This window comes from Rattus norvegicus, chromosome 2, assembly GCF_036323735.1.
Source record: "Rattus norvegicus strain BN/NHsdMcwi chromosome 2, GRCr8, whole genome shotgun sequence".
Taxonomy (NCBI): domain Eukaryota; kingdom Metazoa; phylum Chordata; class Mammalia; order Rodentia; family Muridae; genus Rattus; species Rattus norvegicus.
Window position 1 is genome coordinate 122,533,584 of NC_086020.1, and position 18,005 is coordinate 122,551,588.

The window sequence follows — 18,005 nt, forward strand, 5'->3', positions numbered from 1 at the left end:
TTCAGTTTTATGATAATTTTCAAAGAAAGAGGGCTACTCTGGTCCAGTTACACTATTGTGGTTGGAAGCTCCTAAGGGTTTTTAACATTGAAGATGAAGAGGAGGAGGAGGAAGAGTGGGGAGAAAGGGAGAGGGAAAGGGAGGGAGACAGAGACAGAAGCAGACATAGACAGTAGAGAAAGCACCAGGACCTTGATGTTTACTGAAGGTTGAGTAACCTGAAGATCGTCCCATGAGATGTTTACCCATTAGAGCTTATGTTTAATGTTTACAGTTTAATAATATTAATAATGGTTATTTCCTATTATTGAACATTTGTACTTCATTTAAGATTTGAACTTTTCAAAAACAATTACTTCACTAGGATGTCATTTAAATTTAAATAATGTACTCTCCAGGCCATTTTGGCTGTTGTCCTTATTAATTGGTTTAGAAATATTGTAAGAAGAAAAGTAACTATTTTTGATTGAACAGTTTGTTTTAATTTATCCATGCTAAGAACACTACCATACTTTAATGAAATGTCATAGAAATTTATTAGAGGATAAGAAGAGTGGTTTGTAGTTTGCATGTGTTTTTTTCTCTGGAAATTGTCAATGGTTGTGGACAGTCCAAGGTTGCTGTACTGAATTCTGTTATGAATCAAACAGTGCTTGGGGTTGGGGAGGCCGCTCAATGGGTCAAGTGCTTGCTATACAAGCATGAAAATCTGAGTTTGGATCTCCAGCACCTGGTCTAGTATGTGTGTAACCCAGCACTAGGGGAGCAGAGGCAGGCAAATCCCTGGAACTAATCAGCTGGCCAGCCTAGTGGAATCTGTGAACTCCAAGATCAGTGAGAAATCCCGTCTCAAAAACACAAGGTAGAGAAATAGGAAGGAAGACACTTAGTGCTCATGCTGACCTCTGACCTTCACACCCCCCCACACACTGAAATGTACACATACATGTACACACATGTATGTACATGCCCCCCACAGACACTCATACACAATACACATACACACATATGCACATGCGTGCACACATATACACATGCACTTTCATGTACATGCATGTATGAGCACACACACACTAATGTATCGTGCCCCTACTGCCTTCAGAATTTCCCCTTTTGAAAGAGAACTGAAGACCCAGTGTAACTTCCTGCTGTGGATCTAGTGTGAAATATTGTTAATTGTAATAATAAAACAACTGCCTAACTTTGACCTCTAACACAGTTGCTTTCCAGTCTCCTTAGAAGGCTCGCTAGGGAAAGACAGCCCAAGCTAAGCTTGCCTCAGGACACCTAACTTCAGCCCCTGGATGATCAGACTTGCTGGTGAGGACCAAGGTGGAGAACAGCATCCTTGCCAGCCAGGGGCAGGGAGAATTTGCCTGCAGAGACTCAAGCTGTTCAACAAGGAGCAAACGTGATATCTGCCCATAGAAGACTCCCTGGACTTCTGTCTCTCCATATAAAGACAAGCTCCACAGGGAGGGCACACTATATTTTCAGAATATTACACAGGAAAATGGTTTAATACAACAATGAGAAAGAAAAGTAACACCATGATACAGGTTTAGAATTAGAACTTTGCAGGCCACCAAGATGGTTGCACAGGTGAAGACGCTGGCCACGAAGCCTGATTACCTGAGTTCAGGGGCAGGCGAGATGCTTGGCAGAGCAGTGTTTTGAAGTTTAGGTTCCCTGTGCCCCAGAGTTGGGTATGTTTACATATATGTATCATGAGGTGTCTCGGGAATGGGATCTGAGCCTAAGCAGTTCTGTATTTCTGTTTACCTTCTACATGCAGCCTGGACACATTCTGATACACTGCGTGCATTTTTACAGTCTACCACGAAGACATCTGAGGAATCTGACCCAGTGTGACCTCACGCAGGTGCTCAGGACATTTCTGATTTTGGAGCTTTTAGGACTTTAGCCTCAGATCTGGGATGTGTTATTTGCACTGTCGTCCCTGCTGTGGCCATAAGGAAACCAGTGCTACTGAAGAAGTGAGTGTTCCGAGTGCCTAGTGAGCTTGGAGCCTGACTCCAGAGGAGCTTAAGTCAAAGCTCATAATTTCAAATGCTTCTGCAGCTCCGGGTATAGCTTCAGTGGGAGAAGACAGCTGTCTGTCCATCTCTTTACCCTACATTCATAAAGTACTGCTTAGGGCATACCTGGCCGCCAGTCAGGAAAACCACTCTTCAAACAGAGGTAGATGTGACCAGAAGATTAATGACAAGCGTATATGACAGCAGTCCAGGAAAAGAAAAAAAAAAGCAGACTCCTGGAGAGACACCCCAGAAATTCAGTGTCTGTGTGGACTTCAAAGAGAAGAAGTGAGAAGCCTTTGGCTTGCTTCAAGAACTGAGTGAGACTCGAGGCACAGATTCCAGGCTGAGGGAAAAACTGACTATGTTGCTCGCAGGCTGGGGCATGCCACCTCTACATGAAGTGAGGGTGTGAGGTATGGGCAGCATTAGTGAGCAGTGAGGGCCTGTGCCCTTGTTCACAGTTGCTGCTGATCTCCTAAGCAGTCGCAGCCCTCAGATGTAACAAGTATGGCTGCTGGGTAGGAGGAGCTAAGGGGCTCACTGATAAGCTCTCCTTATTCGGTGGTGATGGTCTGAGATCAATTTAACTGCTCCTTTAAATGACCGCGGGATGGGATAGATAGATGGCTACCATTCCTTGTTGACGTTCATGATGTGATTGTAATGGGCATGATGTTAAATTGTCATGTGCTGTTTGAACTCACCAAGAAGATGAGCCTGGAGGGGGCGTTGCCAGCCCCATTTCATACCTAAACATATGTGCCTCAAAATGCCCACCCTTAACTAAGGTCTGGAGGTTGGCTGTCCTCTGAGTCTGTGATACAGAAGAAAGGAAAGAGACAAACAGCTCAGGAATGAAAACACTGTGTCCTTGAGAACAGCTAGAACAGAGGATACAATTGTTTATCCCCTAATATAAAAAAGTTTGCAGTGGGGAGAAAAAGCAGGAAGTTCATCAGGAGGGAGGAAAAACCAGAAGTTCAGCAGTGGGGAGCTCATCAAGGGGGCGAAAGATCACTGGGAAGGGATGCCAGTTGACCTCTCAACCTTCCCAGTCCAATTTTGCCGGTATTTTGAGCACTCAATTAGCCAATGTTTTACTCACCCACTCAATCTCATTCTCTGCCTCCCACCCTCCCTCTCTCCTTCCTTCCCTACCTTTCTCCTTCCTTCCCTCCCTCCCTCTCTCCCTTCCTCTCTTTCTCCCTCCTTCCCTCTCCCTTCCTCTCTCTCTCTCTCTCTCTCTCTCTCTCTCTCTCTCTCTCTTGATGTGTATACTTAATAAACATACCCACTGAAAACTCAAATTGTAGATCACTCTGGATTGTACAAAACAATGTCTTTGTAAAGGTTTTATAGTGTGGGTTGAATTTATCTTATCACCCCTCAAGACAAGCTGGAAAGGTGATTTGGCTTTAACCTGAGGTGTGCTCCTTAGTAGCTTTCAGGGGAGGGAAGGTCTGATTCTTTTGTTTGGAATTTAAGTCCTAAGAATGTAACCTTAGCTGGCTCAGAACTCATGATCCTCCTGCATTGGACTCCCAGGTGCGGAACTTGCAGATCAGTGCTACCTTGTCCTGCTGAGGATCTGCTGCTAACGGTGGGGATGCTAACCAGAAAGGTCCTGTCTTTATCCTTTACTTTTTCACTCTTCTCTTTGCTTTTCCTCACTGGGATTTCTTCCCTCCAAATGGGCTAAAGGATTACAATTAGAGACAGGAGTAAGGACAAGGCGGGCTCTCTTGCGGCAGGCTGAGCTTCCCCTGTCCCACTGGGGATGTAGGGGCCACAGGGCTCCACTTTGATGTGGGTCAGTGCCCTGCACGGATTGCAGTGAGAGCTGGGGGCAGGGCGTGGTAATGGATTCCAGAGAGGGTTGTGCAAGGCAGGCACACGGCCAACCCAGTGTGGACAAACATTCTCACCCTGTCTCCCGAAGATTCTTGCAGCTTGTGTGGGGCATTCCTAAAAGACGGGTGCATTTGTTTGACTTACATAACGTCTTACATCAGAAGACTAAAGCCGCCCTTCCGGGCTCGTGTCCTGTTGAACCGGGTCCAACCGAAACTTCTTTCCCTTCCATAGGTAGAAACCTGATTACCTGTGTAAGTGCCGCCTGCCGGTCCGCACGGCTGCCCGCCCTCTGCCCTTCTCTCAGGGATCTTGATGACATCGCTCCTTCCTCTTGGAATTTCACCCATTCATCAAGTCCTTAAAAGGACTCCTTCAGAACTCGTCCATGAGAGACTTCTCCCTCATAGGCTTATACTGAGCATGCATTAAGTGTGCTTTGGGGCAGAGGAGATGCCGGGAGATTCTCGAACTGCAAAGGAGCTCGGGGATTATTATGGTATGCACGAAGGAATTGCAGCTTGTAGCAAGAACTCTCCTTCTCTCTGTGCTCGCCCCAGGAATGAGGTGATAAACACAGGCAGTGGTACTTCGTTTGGCTTCTGTTTCCTGCCAAGTCTTTGGTCCTAAGTTCTTTCCTCTGTCCAAACTTAACCACATATCAGAGGATGATCTTGAACATGTGATCTTCCTGCTTCCCTTCTGAGTGCTCGGAATCCAATCAGCACTAAGCTAGGTTTAATGCCTTGATTTTTTAGTTTTTATTTTTATTTTTTAAAGTTTTTAAAGAAGCCCTCAGCAGGAGCTGCTTTAAAGCACTGTAACTAAGTCTACTCTGGGAGGTGAGCATTCCCCTCGGGAGCCTCTCAGTATTTTCTGTGCTTTGGCCCCCACCTGAAGACCAAAGCAGACCTGGGGTCAGAGGTGACTTGGACTGCACAGAAGTCCACCAGGGCATTGCACTGGCTTTGTGAAGGGTCGCTGGTAGATAAGGTCACAGGACTCAGAGAGGAAGGACTTCTATCCAAGTGTCCCTTACACCATGGGACACCAGGGAGAGCGGACTTTGCTTCTAAGGCCTCCTTTCTATATCTCCTACTAAGATGGGCTCCAGGCACAGGGTCTAGGAGACAAGAAGGACAGAGAAAGGGAAGGAGAGAACAAGAGGAGGGAGTGTGACACATTGGTGGTGTGGCTGTCACAGGGCTATCCATATGAGGCAAAGTAAAGCGTCCTGCAGTCACTCCATGCAGCTGAGGCAAGGTGAGGGCATGGGTGGTTCTTAGTAAGCACAGTGGTTCCAACTCCAGAGAAAGCAGACTCAGCCCTGTGTAAGAATGTGCAGTCAATTCCTGACACCCTGACTGGAGAACTCTGGTCATCCAAGTTAGCTTTACCTGTCAACTTGGCATAGTCTGAATTTACCAGAGAAGGAGCCATCCACTGTGGGATCAGATCGGCCTATGGGATGGTCACAGGAAACTGTCCTGTGCTCAGCCCACTGTGGGTGGTACCATCCCTAGACCGGTGGCCCCAGGCTGTGTAAGAAAGCCAGCTGAATTTGAGCCTGAGAACAAGTCATCAAGCAGAGCCTCTCCATGGTTTCCGCTTTAAGTTCTTGTTTGAGTGCCTGGCCTGACCTCCCTCAGTAATGGGCTGTGTCCTGGAAGTGTAAGACAAATAAACCTTTCCTCTTTTGGTCAGTGTTCTATCATAACAGAAAGAAAAGCAGACCATCCTGGAAAGGAAGCTTTCAACACAACTGTGAGGCCCTATTGTCTTCCCCAGTCTCTCTCTCTCTCTCTCTCTCTCTCTCTCTCTCTCTCTCTCTCTCTCTCTCAATTTCTATCTCAGTCAATCAATCACTCACTCCCCCTCCTCCGTCCTCCCATTATCTGTGAGTACATTTAGAAAGCTTGTCAGAGTCTGAAGCTAACACGGAGCGGGAAAAACCAGACGTGGAAAATCTGAGTAAAAATCCTCAGGAAAATACAATAAAATGTTCCTAAAAAATTAAAATTAATCACTTGAGTATGTGTGGCTTGCATTTTTAAGTTAAAAATGAAATTTCAAGGTGTGGCCCCTTATCCCCTTATAACATTCATGGGGCTGGCTATAAAGTGTTGCCATTATTTTTTGAAACTTTCTATTTCAAATGGTGTTGGATTAAAAAAAAAAACCATGGTATTCTGAAGTAAGGGCTGTAACATCAGCCAGGGCCGTTCAGTCAGCATTTCCACTTGTAAATGGGAATGTGAGATACTTGCTAACAGATACAGATTCATTTCAGTTACTGGAGACGCCAACAAAAATGTGATTATGAAGTTAAGATGTATTATTTTTTATAAGAGCGGAATAGTTGCAAATAACTAGCTAGCTTGATATCATAAAGAATAATTGGCTAAAATTCTTAGGGCTCAATGTGAGGCTGAGAAGCCCTTTCTCTGTGAAGTCTGGCTTCTTTTGTACAGTAGGAACAGTCATTTAAAGCCCCAGAAATGGGGCCTTTTAACCTGAGTGTGGCCATCTGTAGGGACTGGGTGAATGACACTCTGTAAACAAGTGGACAGACAAACAGATAGACTGTGGCCAGGACGGTGGAATTCACCTGTGTATTTAGATGCATGGGGTTTAATCTAGAATTAGGTACTCAGGAGAGGGTATCCCAGTGCAAAGGTCAGAAAGCTGGCCCTCACTGTCAGGGAACACCCCCAAATGTCAGTAGAAGGATGCTAAGTCTACAAGCCAAAATACTTGGAGCAGTTTTCAAAACCTTGATGCCAGCAGATGAACTCTGGGAGATTCTGGGAAGCCTTGTTCACAGTCTGGGGCTGCTGGGTGACAGTCACGGACCCCACGCATCTGCCTGTGGGTGAGCACAACCATCTGCCCTCAGCACCAGTTTGTACCATGTCTCCTCATTTGGATCCCCACAAGGCAGTTCCCAGGGAGGTTCTACACCCAAAGCTGTGGCTGATCATGGCAAGTTCTTAGATGACCATTTTTTAGAAGGCCAACTTCTCTAACAAATGAAAGTTATCAAAGAAAAAGGACCCTTGGAGGGTAGAGGGTATAGCTCAGTGTACAATCTATGCTTGAGGCCCTGGGTCCATCCATCGGTCTTTCCATCCATCCATCCATCCATCCATCCATCCATCCATCCATCCATCCACCCATCCACCCATCCATCCATCCATCCACCCACCCACTCATCCATCCACCCATCCATCCATCCATCCACCCATCCATCCATTCATCCATCCATTCATCCATCCACCCATCCATCCACCCATCCATCCATTCATCCATCCATCCATCCACCCACCCATCCATCCATCCATCCATCCACCCATCCACCCATCCACCCATCCATCCACCCATCCATCCATTCATCCATCCACCCATCCATCCACCCATCCATCCATTCATCCATCCATCCATCCATCCATCCATCCATCCATCCATCCATCCATCCATCCATCCATTCATCCATCCATCCATCCACCCATCTACTCATCCACCCATCCACCCATCCATCCATCCATTCATCCATCCATCCATCCATCCATCCATCCACCCACCCACTCATCCATCCATCCATCCATCCATCCATCCACCCATCCACCCATCCATCCATCCACCCATCCACCCACCCACTCATCCATCCATCTACCCATCCATCCATCCACCCATCCACCCACCCACTCATCCATCCATCCACCCATCCATCCATCCACCCATCCACCCACCCACTCATCCATCCATCCACCCATCCATCCATCCACCCATCCACCCACCCACTCATCCATCCATCCATCCATCCATCCACCCATCCACCCACCCACTCATCCATCCATCCATTCATCCATCCACCCATCCATCCATCCATCCACCCATCCATCCATCCATCCATCCATCCATCCATCCATCCATCCATCCATCCATCCATTCATCCATCCACCCATCCATCCATTCATCCATCTGGCTGGTCAATGATAAAATGAAAAATACCAGTGACTCTTGACATGAGTTTGTGTCTTCACCCATCTCTACCTTACTTTAAGTTACAAGGGAAAGTAAATCATCAGCCATTTTGGTTGGGGAGACAGTTAATCTGTAGGCAACACTTATAAGAGGTGCTTGAGCTGATGACCTGCGGGGGTGATCCATACTGATGGGAGGCTCCCTATGAGAAATTAGACACAGCTGGAGAAAATGATAATTGATCAACCCAGATCTGAATTTCTTGGGTTCTGTTATCTGAGGGGAAGGTTTCCACAGTTTAAACGAACCAGATGAATTGTGTGACTCAGAAATAGACAAATAATTGAGTTAGATGTGTCATAAATTCACACAATATATCTATATCTATACATACATACATACATACATACATACATACATAGAGTCAATTTGGGGGTCATCATCAAATACACATTGAAAAGTTAAAACTGATGGATACAGTTAGGCCAGTCTCAGCAGGAGAAATGTAAACAAACACCAAGATACAGACGGGCTGTGGAATACAACCACAGCCATGGTCCTTGAATGTTGTCTCACCTTTAAAGTCTGCAGGTGCTGCAGTTGTAGCCATGTGAGCGATTTACTCCCCACTCATCGCTCACCTCAGTAAAAATGATGCTGTCATGGTTGTCTGTCTTGTGGTGAGCAGAGTATGTGCTAACTGCTGGTGCCCAGGGAAGGCTTCAGGTAAACAGCAAACTTGGTTTTGGGGGGAGTCAAGTCACATGGACTTTTGAAGACATCGTAATGCCCCCTGTTCAAAGCCAATCATATGTCTCATGTCCTTAGTGTACTGTTAAGAGCTTTGGGAACAGGGGCAGATAGTTCACTTCTTTTTCTTACACATCCTGTGCAAGGTAGGAAAGAGACAATCGAAACTCTGAGTTGGACAGTGTGGCTAGAGCTCAGACTCGGGGTGCACTGAGCAGTTTTGTTTCTATACAAGATGGCTCACTGGTTTGGACAGTCTGCCTTATTATTCATGTATTCCTTGATTCCTCTGCTGGCCCCTGGGGCCTCAGCCTGGATCCTAGTTTTTAGAATTACTGGTCAAATCACTCACTTTTGAGGGTGTAGAGGGCTGGGTCACAGGTAAGTCAGCACCAGGAGAAGGCCAGCCTGTGCTCACTAACCTGTCTGGTTAAATGTCTAGTTACCTTATAGACTGTTATCTTCTCAGAAGGGTTTCTCCGTGAAGGGTGCTGCTTCCCCAAAGAGGTGAATAGAAACAATTAAGGCTCTCTAAACTGAGAAGAAACTTTTAGCTTTCATTCTTCAGAATCGAAAATTTGAAACAAAGGCAAGAGTTGGCAGAGTAACCCTTTATGGTTTATGAGTAAGGGAAACGCAGGAGTGTTTAGAACTCACTTTGAGACGATGTCAGACAGAGGTCCATATCTGGTACTGAGGAGAGATGGCTGAGTTGGTGAAATGCTTGATGTGCAATGAAGACTTTAGTTTGAGTCCCAGAACTCATGTTGAAAAGAGAGGTGATTTGATGTATGCTTTTAATTCCAGTGCTGGAGAGGCAGAGACAGGGGGGACCCTTTGGTACTCCATGCCAGTCAGCTAAGCTAATAGATGAGCTCCAAGTTCCAAAACTAAGGTGGGGGTGATAGAGGAGGACATTCATGGTTGACCTGGGTACTCCAAGAGCACTGCATCCAAATGTGCCCCCACACAAACAGTACGCGTGTGCTTATGCTAAGGTCATGTATTTCTGAGAAGCGGGTCATACTGTGAATATGTTTGCTTACATTTTGGGATTACTGGTTGCTTACAAATTGGGATTGGTCGCCTCTTGTTCTCCAAATGTTATCAGAACTGAGGCAATCTGAAGGCAACTACATGGGGGGAGACGAGAGGTGCATTTCTTTCTAGTCTGTTAGAGCAATGAACCCTTCTCTGCTTCCTCGGTGGAGTGCCCTGCAAGCTGTCTGCACCTTGGACTGGTGGGAAAGACTCTGCCGCAGACATCACTGCTGTGTGTGAAGAACGTTGCTGTGAGGCTGATGAGAGGCTCATTCTGGGTCCTTTCTGTGCTTTGCCTTCCTGCTGTCTCCTTTGTCAACTCTCCCTGAAGATGGTGGGGGTGGGCGGGGCGGGGGAGAGGAGGCTGCATTCCCACTTAGCCCTCTGGTTTTTGTTCTTTCCAAACCTCCAAAAATTCAGGCCTTACTATACAATCTAGGAGGTGCGCTCTCCCTCCTCTCTCCGCCCCTTTCCTCCCTCCCCCCTCCTGCTGTTGCTGTCAGTTATTCTGCTAGTACTGATTTATGTAAAGTCTCTAACTTAGAAAACTGACCACAGCAACATCACAGCAAAGGTCACACCAGAACAGGAAGCTAGTTTTCCTTGACTTTTTGACTAAAAAAAAAATTGTGTTCCCTTTCCTACATTCTTCGACCCCCGGTCAGTCCACTGTGCACATCGCTGTATCACAGGCGATGATGGAATGCTCTGAAGGCTGACAAGGACTTTGAGTATACCCTGAGCAGACCCCGTGGGCAGTGCTCCAGGTCTCGGAAATCATGGGTGGGTGAGGTCATCTTACCCACCCCACTTGTTTAACAGCCTCTGTCGGATCTAAGGTGAGAACAACACAGTAAGGAAACAAATCTGGAAACGTTTTAGAGGGTTTTAATCTGTGATTTTGTTTTATCTGGGGATACAACCAATTAACCAAAGCATCGATCATTCACTACTTCTGGGCAAAGCTCACTGCCTAGTGCCCCTGTGCAAACCAAACCATCCTCAAGAACCTGCACGATAGCACTTAGGTATGGTGGGAACCCTTGCCTTTTTCTGAAATACATGTAGAGATCCTGGTGCCTGACTCCCCGGGTGGGGCAGAGTGTGTAGCATGGATTAAGTGGGTTTGACTGGGAGTACTGCACAGGCTCGAAGCTTCTTCATGTAGATAAGTATGGGAACCCACTTTTGAAATCAAGGGGTCAGTGGATATGCACAGAAGGCCAGGAAGGGAATTAGTGACAAATGGAAGGACTCAAATGTCCTTCTGCCCCTTGGCTTCATTGATACGATGTGCTGTCTTTCATGAATCCCTTCATCTGACCTTGTCCTTACAAGAACCTAACTGCATCCTTGCATAAAACGCTCTGTTCTGTGGAAACCTTACTGATCTCAGAGCCTGGTGCACGACCATAGTGAAGGTTATTTATTTACATTAAAATAATTGGCAGGGCTCTGGAGCTGAACGGGGAGTGGCCTGTCCCGCACTGGGTGTTCATGCCTTATGCAGGAGCCTGAACTGTATACTTCTGATCAAGGCGAGCAATGGGGAAAATTGCTTTGACCTTTCCACCAACTTTTCTTCCTGTTTTGCCCAGAGGTCCCGTGTTGGCTGACTAGGTTTGTTAGAATCTGTGATTAAGTTCAGGGATTTTCTCTAGCTTTCTACATCTTTCTAGATTATCTAGAGCTCATGAGTTAGTGTTAGATTGGACACTTGCCTGGATCTGTTGAAGCGGCTTTCTTCTCTGATCTGATCTATGGCCAGAGGTTTTTCAATGTTAAGCTCGTCTTGTAATGAGTCAGTAAACTGTCCTCACTGACATTTTCTTTTTAATTTCTGGCTGAGTTAAGTGGACTCATACTTTATTCAGAATACTGGAATTTTGTAAGTGGGACTGCTCTGTAATTTCCCTTTCTTGCACTGGGCTTGTCTAATTCAGACATATTGCAGTTATATTAGCTCTATAAAAATACTGTGAGGTCTTAGTCCCTTTTCCTTCCTTCTGGGAAGAGTTGGTATAACTTTGGAGTTCTGAACCTTTTTTTTTTTTTTTTTTTTTGGTTCTTTTTTTCGGAGCTGGGGACCGAACCCAGGGCCTTGCGCTTCCTAGGTAAGCGCTCTACCACTGAGCTAAATCCCCAGCCCCAAGGAGTTCTGAACCTTTTAACTGTCTGGTGGAACTGCTCTAGAAGACCATGTGAGTCTGGTGTTGGCTTTGTAGAGGGACCCTAACTTAGGTCCATTTCCATCACAGATCTCGTATCAGCCTCTCGTTCACACGGTGCCTTCTAGACAGTTTTGTCTAAGTTTTGAAGTGGGTTTAATTCATATTTTTCTCCCAGGATTACTCCCCTGCCCCCGCACTTAGAGTTCTGCCTCTCCTTCATCTATTGTGACCATCAACACTTAACACACGTCTCTCCTCTTGGTACCCACACTTTATCCCAGTTGCTTCTGATCTAAAAGTATTGTTTTCTCCTTCAGCTCCAAGTCCACTGATTTGTCTTGGTATTTCTTCTTCAGTCCATGAGTTAGAATTATTTTGAGGCTTTCAGACAAGCATTTAACAATGTTTTAGTGCAGAATTCTGGTTTTTCCTTTTGCTGTGTCACATGTACACTCACCCAACCCCCACAGAACTCTGGCGTTTCCTCTGCCCATTCTGCACTCCCCAAATGTCCCGCCTTATCCTCCCATGTCCTGTAGACGGCATGCATATATGTAAATACATACATATGTGTTTTGTTTTAAATCTAAATTCCGCTCATGATACAAACCAGACAACAGTTGTCTCCAGAGTCTGGTTTATTTCATGTCCCATGATCTCCAGTTCCATAGACTTCTCTGAAAATGAAATAATTCCATTTTTATGGCTGAGCGCAACTCCATTGGGCATTTGTGCCACATTTCCTTTCTTGGCTTCTCTGCTGATGGATATCTTAGCTATTGGAAATATGTGACAATCACCATGGATGCACAGGCAACCCTTAGCACATGGGTGGATTCCTTCCTCTGTCTGCCAAAGAGAGCTATAACTGAAGTGCCTGTTAAGTTTAATTAACTAATTAAGTAATTTGGGACAAAGTCTCATTAGGTAGCTCAGACCTTTCTTGAACTTGTAGTTTCATCCTGCCTCTGCTGCATAACTGCTAGGACTGCATGTGCAAGACACACCACGCAGCCTAACTTTGAGCTTTTTGAGGACCTCCATACTGATTTCTAGAGCGGCTGCACAGTACCACTGTGGTGGTTTGAATGAGAGAATAGCCACCATGGGTTCATATATTTGAATGCTTGATCCCCAGTTTGTGACCAGTTTGGGAAGGATTAGGAGGTGTGGCCTTCTTGGAGGAGGCGTGTCACTGTGTGGGCGGGCTTTGAAGTTTCAAAAGCCCTGATTCCTAGTTAACTCTCTTTCTGTCTCATATGTATGGATCAGAACTAAGCTGTCAGCTGCTGCTCCAGCACCACGCCTACCTTTCTGTTGTTATGCTCCTCACCTTCTGGAACCGTGAACCCATACATTAAATACTTTCTGAGTTGCCTTGGTCATGGTGTCCCTTCACAAGAATAGAAGAATAACTAAGACACCAACTGACAGCCATCTTGAGTGGAGTGCAATGGGGAAAGTTGTATCTCAATGTTTGCTTGTTTTCCTTTGTTTTATTTTGCATGGATGAATGTTTTGCCTGTGTCTATGTATGTCCATCGCATGTGTGTCATACCTACCCATACAGGCTAGAATAGGATCTCAGAGTCTCTGTAAGCCACTAACTATTTTGATACCAGGATCCAAACCCAGGTCATCTTTCCCAGCCCCCACCCCCACCCATGAGGTATAGTTTTGATCGGCCTTTCCATGTTGCCTAAGGATGTTGAACTTTTTTTCATATGTTTATTGGTTCTTTGTGTTTCTTTGTTTGAGAACTGTATGTTCAATTTATTTTTCCATTTACTGATTTTGGAACTATTTGTTTTTTGAGTGTTTAATTGTTTGAGTTTCTTATAAATTCTAGTCATTAATTCCTTCCGATATGTACGCAGTTGTGCCCTTCCCAAACTGTAGGCTGTCTCCCTACCCTGTGGACCATCTGTGCATCCTCCTGATTGTTTCCTTTGCTGCCCAGAGCTGTTAATTCCCACGTCACCCGTCGGCAACCCTCAGGATTTCCAGGGCTTTCATTATGAGATTTGATCCATTGTGAGTTGATTTTTGTGTAGACCCAGAGGGAGAGGTTGAGTTCCATTCTTTAACCGTCAGATACTGTGCTTACTCTGCTCCGTTTGTTGAATGTGCTGTGCTTTCTCCCATGTGTGCTTTTGACACCTTTATTGGAAACCAGGCCGGCTGTGTGGGTTTGTTTCTGGATCCTCCGTTACATTTCTGAGGTCTCTGTGTCTGTTTTTGTGCCAGTACCATGGCGGTTTTGTTGCTACGACTCTGTAGTCTAAGTTGGAATCAAGCGTGTGATTCCCTCCAGCGTCCTCTCTTTCTTCGGAAGGCCTTTGGCTAGTCAGCCTTTAGTACTTATGCACGAATCTTGGTTTTGTTTATTTACTTTCCTACTTCTGTGAAGAAAGCCATTGGAATTTTGGTGACAGTTGAGTTGACTGGTGACTGGTATGTTAGCCGCTTTTACTATGTGAACTTTGGGAATAGTCGAGCATGAGCGATGTTTCCGTCTTCTGTGTCTTCTTTGATTTCTCCCTTCGGTGTCTCACTGCGCCATGGACGTCTTCTGCCTCCTTGATTTATTTCTAGATTGCTTTATATTGTGTTTTAATTTTTGGGATTGCATTTCTGTTCTTAGCATGTTTGATATCGATTATAGAAAAGCTACTGATTTTTGAATTTTGAGTTTGTATTCTGCTGCTTTGCTGAAAGTACTTATCCAGTGGTCTCAGGACTCCATGCCGGAGTCTCCAGGTCTTTTAAGTGTAGGATCCTAGGGCTACACATTTGTTCAGTCTTTCTCTTTCTTTAAAGAATGATTTATTTTTATTTTTTGTATTGGTGTTCTGCCTACTTGTAGGTGTGTCCAGAGTCGGATGCCCTGGAGCTGAAGTTACAGACAGTTGTGAGCTGCCATGTGGTTGCTGGGAATTGAACCCCGGTCATGTGGAAGAGCAGTCAGTGCTCTTAACCGCTGAGCCATCTCTCCAGCCCCGACTTTTCCTTTCTTATTTGTACCTCTTTTAAGAATTATCTTCAACTTTCTCACTTTATCCAATTGTGTTTAGGACATATGATCTATCTGTTATCAGTTTGTTATCAGTTTAGATGTACTTGGTGGTCCCTGTGAAGTAGATCTTTCTAAACAGTCCATTTATGTTTAAGATGAATTTTGTTTTTAATTGGAAGGCTCAGGCTACTTTGGAGATTCGCATAATTTTTATATTCATGTTTATTTTATATTCAACCTTTGTGGAAGTCTCACTTTTTAATATAAAATCCACTCAAAAACACTTGAAGTTTTAGAACATTGAAAGAACTGTATAAATCTCACTGCAGTCAGATAAGCTGTTTCCTGCTTTTTTGTGGTAATCCTTTTTTGTTTGTTTGTTTGTTTTGTTTTTGAGACAGCACCTCATGATTCCCAGTTTGGACTCCAACTCCATGAGGCTACAGATGACCTTGAGCTCCTGAAGGGGAAATCTAAGGGTTCTTTGGAAAGTCAGTTGTGTTTTGCCAGGGCAGACACGTGAAGGAACGCTTTGCTTGAAGCAGGCACAGGTGAAAGGATGGTCTGCTAAAGCAGCACACGAAAGACACATAATGAAGGAGTCTTTGCTAGTGACCGCATGTATTGGTCCATCTTATATTGCATAATCGAGCTCCATTGGTTGGGACTCCATAGAGAGAAACGCACCAAAAAGAAACAAAAATTGGTGACGTACTGTAGTTTCTTGCCACTTCTGTGGGCTCAGGCTGATTGGCAGCTAAGACAGATGCATGTGCTGAGGCAAGAGCCATGGAGGACACGTGATGTTAGGAGGGAGGATAAAAAGAGCTGGATGGGCAGTGACAGAGGCTGAGCTTGGCTTGCTTATAGAGCTAGCTGTGCAACGCTTGTTGGTATCATGTCTTCATTGATCTTCCATTCACTGAGAGAGGCATAGCTGAGAATTTTTCCTGAGGTTCTTGTTAGCCCTGGTCCTTCCTGCTGACTGGGACCTGGCTAAGGTCTGGCTGTCTCTGTGAGGTCGTGCCACTGCTGCTGATTCTTGTTTGCTATCCTGACTCTACCAAACTGGACTGCTGGTGTGCCTGTGAAGCGTCTACAAGTGGATTGAACTGCCAATGCTGACCTATGAACTGAACTGCCAATTTCCAGACAACACAGATGGGATCTGCTCCAGAGAACCATTTCTAAACAGGTCTACTTCCCAAGTATCCTTTCTTTCCCACTACCTCTGGTGAATGGTGGGCTATAAGGGAGGTTAACGTGTTTCAAACCCATCACTAAAAGTAGACCTTGAAAAAATTAAAGTTACAAGCTCCACTTCCAGAGTCTTGGAATCATAGGTGTGTGCCTGGTTTGTGCTGTGCTGGGCATCCGTGGTGTTGTGCATGTCAGACATACATACTACTGGCTGAGCTACATCCTGGCCCTCGCTATACGTTCTTGGATCATCGATTCTCCAGCTTCAACAGGGCATTTGTGTGGCAGGCTTGTTGATTTCCCTTTGAAATGTTTCATACTTTGGATGACTGACTACTAAGCACATATAGGTTTAAAGTTAGTACATATTAGAGTCAACATGTTCATTCATTGTTTCCCCAAATGCAAATGTTAAAATCTTGTTTATTGTACTACAGAGTTTGTCTTAACTTCTGAGCACCCCTTTTGTTTTACTGTTTTCTATCCACATTTACTTGCTAAAGTGTTTCCACAAAATCACTTTAAGGTTCTTACCTTATAGGCATGGTTGTTGGAATGGAAAGATTGTATGTAGACTTTTCTGAAACCCAATGATCTCCATTTTTTCCCCCAAATAGTGACTGTTTATTGAAGGAAGAAATGGAGGGCTGAGGTTGCTGCCCTCAGGCCTGGATGTGGCTCTTTGCACTGAAAAAGCTAGGTAGTAGATCAGTATGCTAATTGCTGCATCCAGCACCTCGGTGGAAGGCCCATTCCAGGTACCCCCATGGTCCACACTGTGAACAGTGGCGGGGTGATGGAAGCGTCCTCATTATTTCTTTCTTTTTTTTTTTTTTTGGTTCTTTTTTTCGGAGCTGGGGACCGAACCCAAGGCCTTGCGCTTCCTAGGTAAGCGCTCTACCACTGAGCTAAATCCCCAGCCCCTCCTCATTATTTCTTTGAGCCTTCCTTAGGAGGCTGTAGGTCTCTTTATCGAAGAATCTGACCCCATAGGTGCCTGCGTTGGTGCTCTTGTGCTCTAGGCTCCACGACACCTGATATCGACCCACATCCTGGCTGCGGGTTACAGGAAATTGTTTCCCACTAACGTCGGCATAAAGAGCCATGTTCTGGACCCTGTTTTTGCAGGTAAGTGAGATCTCCATCATGAATACAGTCTCTGTAGAAATGATGGCATCTGCAGTTGTATAGTAAGAAGGGGTGATCTGGGGGGCCCAAACAGGCCTCTGCTGAGCAACAAGATAGGTCGGACAGCGGGAGTAGCGCCAAGGTGTCAAAAGATCCCATCACCACCATCGCCTCTTCTCTGCCAAGGGGAAAAGATAGCAAGCCGCCCTGAACATGCGGAGCTGATGAGGAAGCGCACCGCGTAAGCGGCCTCAGCACCCAATCAATCCTGCGAGCCTGGGGATGTCACTGGTGGAATTGACTTGTCCGCTTCTCTAGCCAGGGTCCCCGATCTCCACGTTTTAACAGATGAATTTAATATATTTGTCTTTAAGGATTGTGGATACATACATACATACATACATACATACATACATACATACATACATATCTTTATTTTAAAATTATGTTTATCCGCGTGTTTACCTGGTAGCAGGTATGTGCATGTGTATGCAGTTCCTTCAGAGTCCAGCATGGGGCACTGTATTCCCTGGGGCTGGAGTCATGTGCTATTGTTATTGGTGGTTGTGAACCACCCAGGGCTGGGAACTGAACCTGGGTCCACTGCAGAACAGTGTATGATCTTAACCACTGAGCCGTCTTTCCAGTCCAGTCACAATTATTTACAGGGCTTATTTGTTGGTGTCTATTACGTTTCTTCTTTTGTGTTGCCTTCCTTTTCTACTAAACTAAATGCTTCCTGCCCCCATCCCACCTGCCCCAATTCTCCGTTAATGCTGGAATTAATGTCTTTGTACTCCTTGTTTCTACTGGAGGCAGAGA

General features: G+C 45.4%; 1 pseudogene; it reads right to left on the reverse strand.

The window, feature by feature from the left end:
• Positions 1 to 13,659: 13,659 nt before the first annotated feature.
• LOC134485785 (translocon-associated protein subunit delta-like) lies at positions 13,660 to 17,462 on the reverse strand (annotated as a pseudogene).
• Between the last annotated feature and the right edge of the window lie 543 nt (positions 17,463 to 18,005).